This window comes from Protobothrops mucrosquamatus, unplaced genomic scaffold (genome assembly GCF_001527695.2).
Source record: "Protobothrops mucrosquamatus isolate PMUCROS unplaced genomic scaffold, P.Mucros_1.0 scaffold45, whole genome shotgun sequence".
NCBI lineage: Eukaryota > Metazoa > Chordata > Lepidosauria > Squamata > Viperidae > Protobothrops > Protobothrops mucrosquamatus.
The window spans coordinates 2416596-2426398 of NW_015386427.1; the positions used below are offsets into that span (position 1 = coordinate 2416596).

The 9803-nt window shown below is 38.4% G+C and overlaps 1 pseudogene; it reads left to right on the forward strand.

Annotated features, from left to right (window-relative positions):
* Nucleotides 1-1738: 1738 nt before the first annotated feature.
* Nucleotides 1739-8264, forward strand: LOC107283639 (annotated as a pseudogene).
* Nucleotides 8265-9803: the final 1539 nt, after the last annotated feature.

A 9803-nucleotide genomic window follows, 5' to 3' on the forward strand; every position in this document is an offset into this window, starting at 1 on the left:
GGAGGATTTTATTTAGGGACGATTTTAAGTATAATTTTAATTGGAACACAGCTTCGAATATTTGGTTTTAATTTGGTTTTAGAGGGGTTTTTATTTTTATTGATATGTATATCTGTTTTAATATGCTGTGCACCGCCCTGAGTCCTGCGGGAGAAGGGCGGTATAGAAATTAAAATAATAATAATAATAATAATAAAAACATATCTAACACTCCTTCCTCCTATTGTTTTCTTTGCAATAGAATACCATGGCAGTGGGTTGGGCTAAGAGTGACTGGCCCGGAGTAATCAATCAATCGAGCCTTCTATTTATAAAATACCCAGGGTTTGAATTTTATATTTTTCCTGCTTTTATGGGCTAATAGAATTCATGCTGCTCATTTTTCAACCTTGGATATAGCGGACATGTGCACATTTTTCAATCTTGGAAGTGGAAATTGCCAGTGCTTTTTTTGTAAAAAAAAAAAAAAAAAAAAAAGGTGCCGGAACTCACACACGTCATACAACCCACCTTGCCTACCCTACAAGGTTCCATCCAAAAAAGGTGCCGGAACTCCATTCTGGGTGTTCTATGAGAAAAAAAGCCCTGGAAATAGCTACATATTTTATTAACAGTTCTGTCTGTTTGCAATAGTGGCAAATATCTGTAGCTTGGGTTTAAGATGAGGGTGAAGGTTCGTTCTCTGAGCTTGGGGGTTGGTTTCTGAACGTTTCGTTACCAGGCTAGGTAACATCTTAAGTGGAGTTTAGGGAATGTCAGTGTCAGTGTTCTGTCTAGTTTCAGATTTCTTAATTTTGACTTTGCCAACTTCAGCCTTTGTCAGTGATCTGGAAAGGAGCAGCCTTTTGGAAGGTCCAAAGACCTGGCTCTTCCGACAAACTTTTAACTAATGCAGTGGGTCAGAGGGTCAATAGTTTGATAGTCTCGAGTTTGTTAATTTCAGCTTTAGTTCTTGTTTTAAGAAAATTTATAAAAGTAATACAGAACACAGCCCACCCATAATTATTACGCTGCATTAAGATATCATCTCATGGATATAACAAGGTATTTTTCCAAATGATAAAAAAACTAGTTTTAACTATGTTTGCCACAGTGAGAAAAAAAAATCAGCAGGCCTTATTGGGGAAGGGGGATAAAATATGCTATATCAAATTTAAAACTCATGTTCCTTTAATAGCTGTAGAAAGTTGAAATTTCACATTATTCTCAGTACTGCAATGCTTGAAAACTATAGCAATGAAACACCACCTTCCCTTTCATGATATTTGGTGTCATATGCAAATAATCCCCAGTGGGTGGCAGCACCTATGATTGGAAGATTTTGAAAACAAAATGCTCAGCAAGTTCAGGTGAGTGCTTAGATGGGAGAGCACCAAGACATCCTATGCCACATGATACTGAACATCCTCATGAAAAGGCAGTAACATATCATTTCTGTTGTGTTGTTAAGAAACCTCAATAGGCACAGCTACAAATCTCTTTTTTGGCTCCAGTGAATAACTGTTTTTACCTAGCATAGCTAATGAAGAGGATAGGGGTCTCCTGCTTGAGAAGGGGGTAGGATGAGAAAATTTCCAAGGTCTCTTCCAACTCTGTTATCCTGATAAGTTAGCCTTTTAATACTACCTGGAGCCAAGAAAGAATCCCCTCCCATGGCTCTGAGGTGCTAACAGCCCCATGCTTGAATATAGAGATGTTACCAAGAAAAGTATGCTGTAACTGTGAATGAACATAGAACATGGAACATAGATCGAGTACGGTGCGCCGTGAAAAAGAGCGCGATCCCGGAATGGAGATCGGTAGCCACCTCCGTAAATTTTTGCATCTACTGCAGTCGGAAATAGGAAATCAGCCCAGTTGGCAAAAGCAGTTCTTGATGTCTCTGAAGGGGATGCTCGCCACGGATATTCCAAATCCTCCTGCCCACAACATAGCCGCCGAACCTCCGGCCTTCCACGGTCATCTACCAGAATCAGCCACCTTAAGAAACAAAAAGTCGCGCCTCTAGACTGTCATCAGACTGGCAGAACTAGCTCCCGGCTCCGTACCGTGCCCTTTTTGGGGTAGCCTAATATCATTGGAGGCCTAGCCGTTTTTCCCTGCTGTGATTGGATAAAGTGCCACGCCTCCGCTTCATTCCCTCGCCGGGTTCTTCATCGATTTGCCCCCGCCTTTCCTTTGAGTGGCCATCGGTGCTTGGGAGGGGGGGGGGGAAATGGAAGAAGGGACTTGGATGACGGTTTGAAGAGGCGACAGAGAGTACGGAAGTGAAGATGGCAGTTGTTGATACTGGTGAGGGCGATCGCGGGGACGAGGTTGGCGACGTCTGTCAGCATCGCGCATAGCAGACGATATGTACATCGCGCGCTAAGCACCGTGAAGGGCGCAGGCCACGAGCAGTGAAGGTGAAGGAGAAAGAGGTATCGCTTTAGAATACCAGGGGTGTCAAGCTGGCGGTCCGCGGGCCGGATGTGCCACGCGCAGGCCACGCGCAGGCCACGCCACCCCGGCTCCGCAAAGGCAAAAAACGTCGCGATAGGTCACGGTACGTCACGGGACGCGATCGAGTTTAACATCCGTGCTTTAAATACTCCCTCGCCTTTTCAAATCCGATCTCAGATCCGTTTTCTGATACAAGAACTTTGTTGGAATCTCCATAGGAAGCCTACAAACTAAAAGCAAATCTGTGCTTCCCTCCTTCCCCTTTTTGTTTACATATACACTCGCAGCACTTATACGGGAAATCGAATCGAGTAGAAAAGAATAGTAGAGTTGGAAGGGACCTTGGAGGACTGCTAGCCCAACCCTCTGCTTAAGCAAGACATACCATTTCAGACAATCTGAAATGCCTAATCTCTTCCTAAAGATCTCCAGTGATGAAGCACTCACAACTTCTGAAGGCATGCTGATCCACTGATTAATGTTCTCTCTGTCAGAAAATTTTTCCTTATTTCTAGGTTGGATCTCGCTTGGTAGGTTTCCATGGGTTACTTCTTGTCCTGCCCTCAGGTGCTTTGGAGAACAGATTGTTCATTTCTTTGTGATATTGGAAGACTATTCTAATGTCACCTCAAGTTCTCTTCATTAGACTAGACATATCCAGTTCCTGTAACATTTCTTTTTATGTTTAGCCTCAAATCCCTTAATCATTTTTGTTGCTCTTCTCTGCACTGCTTCTAGTATCTCAGTGTCTTTTTTGTATTGTGGCAATCACAACTGGATACAGTATTCCAAGTGTAGTCCTATCAAGGCATTATCACTGTAGTAACACTTGCAGCCCTGGACTGTATTGGGTTTTTTGGCAGCTTCAGCACACTGCTGGCTCATATTTAACTGGTTATCCACTAGGACTCCGAGATCCCTCTCACAGTTACTACTATTGGCCAGGTATCACCTATTCTTTATCCATGCATTTGGTTTTTCTTGTCCAAATATAAAACCTTACTTTTCTTGCCACTGAATTGCATTTTGTTGGGTAAGACTCAGTATTCAAGTCTGTCAAGATTGAACCTGACTTCTAAAGCAGCGGTCTCCAACCTTTTTGGCACCTGGGACCGGTTTCATGGACGAGAAATGATGATGATGATTGATGATGATGATGATGATGATGATAATAATAATATAAAGTTGGAAGGGAACTTTGAGGTCATCTAGTCCAACCCCCTGCTCAGGCAGGAAACCCTATACCATTTCAGACAAATGGCTATCCAGTCTCTTCTTAAAAACCTCCAGTGTTGGAGCATTCACCGCTTCTGGAGGCAGGTTGTTCCACTGGTTAATTGTTCTAGCTGTCAGGAAGATTCTCCTTAGTTCTAGGTTGCTTCTCTCCTTGATTAGTTTCCATCCATTGCTTCTTGTCCTGCCTTCAGGCGCTTTGGAAAATAACTTGACTCCCTCTTCTTTGTGGCAGCCCGTGAGATATTGGAACACTGCTATCATGTCACTCCTCGTCCTTCTCGTCATTAAACTAGACATACCCAATTCCAGCAACTGTTCCTTATATGTTTTAGCCTCTAGTCCCCTAATCATCTTAGTTGCTCTTCTCTGTACTCTTTCTAGAGTCTCAACATCTTTTTTACATCGTAGTGACCAAAACTGGATGCAGTATTCCAAGTGTGGCCTTACCAAGGCATTGTAAAGTGGTATTAATACTTCACGTGATCTTGAGTCTATCCCTCTGTTAATGCAGCCTAGCCCTCTGTTGGCTTTTTTGGCAGCTGCAGCACACTGCTGGCTCATATTTAAATGATTGTCCACTAGGACTCCGAGATCCCTCTCACAGTTATTACTATTGAGCAAGGTACCAACCATACTATACCTGTACATTTGGTTTGTCTTACCTAAATGTAGAACCTTACTTTTTTCACCATTGAATTTTATTTTGTTAGATAGCGCCCAGTGTTCAAGTCTGTCAAGAGCCTTCTGTATCTTAAGCCTATCTTCTGGAGTGTTGGCTATTCCTGCCAGCTTGGTGTCATCTGCAAATGTGATGAGTTCCCCATCTATCCCCTCATTCAAATCGTTGATGAAGATGTTGAAGAGCACTGGGCCTAGAACAGAGCCCTGGGGCACACTTCCCTCCATGTAGATGCAGTTCCATTGAGGACCATACACTGGAATGGGGGAACGAGGAGTATGCAACCTAAATCCCTCACAATATGCAATTTTACTTTCCCACCACTCTCCTTCAGCTATACGGCCCAGTTCCTAAAAGGCCACGACCTGGTACTGGTCTGCAGCCCGGGGGTTGGGAACCCCTGTTCTAAAGTGTTGGCTATTCCCACCAGCTTGTTGTCATCTTCAAATTTGATGGGTTCCCCTTCTATTCCCTTCAGCTCATTTATAAAGATATTGAAGAGTACTGAGCCTAAGGCAGAACCTTGAGGTACTTCACTACATATTTCTCTCCATATAGATGTAGTTTCATCAACTGTTAAATGCAATTGGTCAGCCAGTTATGAATCCATCTGGTGGGGATGCTTTCTATTTCACATTTTTGTGTTTTACCAAATAGTAGTTGTGGTCCATTTTGTCAAATGTCTTACTGAATAAGTATTCTCTGAAAAACGAAATTGTGTTCAACTGTTATGACTTTTCTTTGATAAGACATTTATCAATTTGTTCCTTTTTAAATCAGGCATAATTATTGGAATCTCTACAGGTTTTAGATCCTTCCTGAATTGCTGAATACTGCGTGCAAAATAGTCTTCTGAATGGTCAGAGGTGTCTCTGATTTTACATTTTAATCTCCACAATGTTTCATAACTTGTGAAGCTATTTTATGTTAATTTTCAAGAGAAGATTTCAACAATAATTTCCAATGTCATAACCAAGCTTTAGGCAGTGATTGTTGCTCATCTGATGTGAACATTCATTTCTCTTGAATAATATACTTTTTGAAGTATCTAGAACAGTAGTTAATTGTATTTTGCCCTAATGCTATGAGAAACAATGTAGAATCCTTGTTATAATATAGTTAATACTGATATCTTTCTTCTTCCTATACTGTATATAAGGCTCAGCAATCTTTAATTTCTGAACTTAGCTATATTCTTTTATCTACTATCTATGGTGTTTTTTCCACTAACTTAAAATTTCATTTTACCTGATACTAGTTTTCTTTTTCCCTTTACTTATTTGGTTTGTTTTTAACTCTGTAACTTGCATTGTTACTTTTTTTGGCCTCAGAGTATTAATAAAGTCTAGTGAATCAAAAATATGATAGTTTAGGTTCATTCACCAAACTCAGTCAAAACCAAACAAGCCATACATTTAGTCTTCAACTAACAACCATTTGTTTAGCAATCCTTCAAAGTTATAACGTTCTGAAAAACGTTACTTATGACTGGTCCTCACAATTATGACATCACAGCACCCCCACAGACACATGATGTTTGATAATTGGCATGTATTTATGATGGTTGCAGCATTCCAGAGTCATGTAATTGCCATTTGCGAGCACAACCAGCTACTGTCAAGAAGGGGGGAGGCGAAATTTGCATTAATGATCACATGATTCATTTAACAACTTCAGTGTTAACAACTGTAGCAAAAAAGGTAATAAAATCAGGTGCAATTTACTTAGAAACTGCCTTACTTAGCAGTGGAAATTCTGATCCCAATTGTGTTCATAGGTAGAGGACTACCATGGATGAACTTGATTATTAATGTTAAAATACCAGACTTCTGACACATTCCTCTAAAGTTGTTATAGTGTATTGTAAACAATTAATTTCAAAATAGAATGGCTCACCTACATATATTAAAGTGATGTTAATGTGATTTTGTTTTTCAGATTTATACTGTCAATTTAGAGACTCAATATTTGTTAATCCAAGATTTTCCTGCATTGGGAGTTATGAAGGAACTAATTGAACTTTTTGCATTAAATGGTATGTACCATTGAGGAATATAATCCACTAGATGGCTATCCATCAGAAGAATTTACTGAAGTGTACCTGATCAAGTTTTTAAAAAATTAAGAATGCAAGGTAGTAAATATTGCTTTTGTTGTCCCTAGAATCCCTACTTGTTTAATATTGAAATTTCTTTCATATATCAATTTTATGTAGACCACAACAATTATGTTTATAATGTCAAAACTGAACTTACTAGATTTAAAGAGAACTTAACTTCAACAAGATTGAGTTGTCTTTAACATTGAGTATCACTCCTTCTCTCTTTTAGGGCAGTCAAAAGAAAACTGGATGAGCGGAATTTCTTTGCCAGTTTGCTACATATATGCTATGCTCCAGAATTTGAGAGTGTACAAGAGACCAGAGACAGACTAAGATACAAATGAAAATATATAGCAAAAGCAACCAATTGCAAGGGCTTATGGCTTTTATTATTTTAAATCAGTAAATGGCAAAAGCAAACAATTTTTGTAATTTCCCCAAAAATCCAATATTAATTTGCCAAAAGTCTTATCAGAAGCTAAACTCAGCTCAATGAGAATTTTACATTTACTGTTTGAAAATTTATATTCTTTGCTTTTATAGTCATTAAGAATCCCTCTTGCATTATTTCCACTCTAAATAGCTTGGCATAAAAAAAAAAAAAAGGATGGGAGCAAACCAAAAACAGTGTTTACAGGATTTACTTTGAATTAGATTAATTAGTTTATAATTACTTCATGTATTTAATTTCTTTTGTTTATTATTCCATTGTACCTTTTTTGCACAATTCTCCTCCAAAAAACCCAGAATGGTGGACATTTATGTAATTTATTAGAATAATCCAGTTCTTTGAAAATGTATATAGAGTCATCACACCCAAAGCATAACAGAACAAAGATGGTTTGGAGGGATTTTTTCTGTAACTGTCAGTTAAGACAATAAAACAATATTTCTTACTGCTCATCAAATAAATCCTGCTCTCTGTTTTTACCATGATAAATTGTGAACAAAATTAAAGTTCACTTCAAAAATGCCTTTGTTTACTATGCACTAACATAACACATTGTTTGTGTGTGTGTGTGTTTTAAGAGCAATCACTGGAGACAAAACAGGATTGTCGTATACGTTTTTCAGAGATCATGCAGTTGGATCGTGGATCATGGACATCTAAGACAGCCATTAGCAAATGGTCTCCAGCAACATATACACAGGACCCGTCTATCTTTCTGTTGCACTTTATTACTGAAACATATTACATCTCCTTCAGAATGCATTTCCAAAATCCCTTAGTAGCACCTCATTATTCTCATCAGTGTGCTACAAAATCAGCATGCTTTAGCCAAAAGATAACAAGAGATAAGAAGCCATAGCAAAGAGTACATAACATATTGTCTTCCTGGAATCTAAAAAGAAAGGTTCCATGTGATGAAGGTCTTGAAAGATTCATGCCCCATACTACTCAACTTCAGGAACAAAAGAAGAGAAGAGAAGAAGATAATCAATTTGCCCTTTCGGGAAGAGAGTCTAACACTGAAGAAATCATTTTTGGCCCCAGTTTACCAGAAATACCTAAAATAGACATGTAATACCTCACTGAATACCTCAGCAATCTTTCATAGATTAAAGAAGGTGGGCTAATAGTTTTTCATTCAATGCTGTGAAAATATGTAGTTCTAACATCACATAGAATTTGCCTATATTAATTATTTTGCAGTAGCTTAATCTCTTCTATTATAGAGACATACACTAACTTTAGATTCTCTTTTCCAAACTAGATTGCTGATTCAGTTCAAACTTCAAAGTCATCTGAAGAATTATTAGTGAAAAATCAAACAATCAGTAATAAAGCAGAGGCGACAAATATAAATATTTCTGTTTACATGTTACATTTATATTTTACTCACAAACAGATAGGCTCTGGCTGTTTCTAGACAAATATGGCTTGATTGTTAATATGAAACTCTTGTAAATTTAAAGATTATCCATTATGTTGAAGTTTATTGATGGCTATGAAACTAAAATTATCAAAGGCCTGGAGGCTAAAATATATGAAGAACAGCTGCAGGACTACTCTAAAGAAAAGAAGAAACGGTGACGTGATAGCAGTATTCCAGTATTTGAGGGGCTGCCACAAAGAAGAGGGGGTCAAATTATTCTCCAAAGCATCAGAGGGCAGAACAAGAAACAATGATTGGAAACTGATCAAAGAGAGAAGCAACCTGGAATTAAAGAGAAACTTCCTAACAATGAGGACAATTAACCAATGGAACAGCTTGCCTTCAGAAATCGTGGGCACTCCATCCCTGGAGGTTTTTAAGAAGAAACTAGATAGTCGCTTGTCTGAAATGATATAGGTTCTCCTGTTTGAGCAAGGGGTTGGACTAAAGCCCTCCAAGGTCCCTTCCAGCTCTATTCTGTTCTGTTCTAAAATCAGATATCCCCTAAGTAATGTCTCCAATGCCTTTTCAAAAGAGAACTATTTTTATAGTCTTTAGTGTTTGAATCAAAGTTTCTTATATAATGTGGAGGCCCACTATTCAAATCTTACTGAATCTCAAGTTCCTGGAAAATTTAAAAAAGCAGTTCTGGTTTCAACCAAAATACAGAAATTTCATAACTTTGTAAACATAGTGTTTAATGACATTTTAACAGCTGTGCTATGTTCTCCCTCCTATTTTAAAGTAAAACAGGGTTGAACATGGTTAGTGCTTAGATGGAAGATCACCAGAAAATACCAGGGCTATGGGATAGACTGGGAAGTTGAAAAATATCCCAGAAATCAACAGCAAATCATTTTCATATTGACACATGGGAGTTTCATAGAGTAAAACTCCACTCCAAGGAGATTTTATATTTTACACCATATATTGCCCAATACAGTGCAGGTAAATAGATTAGTGCCCATATAGTAGCTTGTATATCTATAGTTCAAGAATTTCCAAATCTTTATTAAAATTACAATTTGCACTTCTAGCTCTGGGTCAATATAAAAAGGATTGTACTACAAATATTTTACTAGATATTCACTTAATACTTAATAATATTTAATATTTACAATACCACTTTATAATGCCTTGGCAAGGCCACATTTGGAATACTGCATCCAGTTTGGGTCACCACAATGTAAAAAAGATGTTGAGACTCTAGAAAGAGTACAGAGAAGAGCAACAAAGATGCTCTTTGTTGATTAGGGGACTGGAGGCTAAAACATAAAGAACAGTTGCTGGATTTGGTATGTCTAGTTTAATGAAGAGAAGGACGAGAGGTGACATGATAGCAGTGTTCCAATATCTCAGCGGTTGCCACAAGGAAGAGGGAGTCAAACTATTCTCCAGCCCAAAGCACCTGAAGGCAGGACAAGAAGCAATGGATAGAAACTAAACCAAAGAGAGAAGCAACCTACAG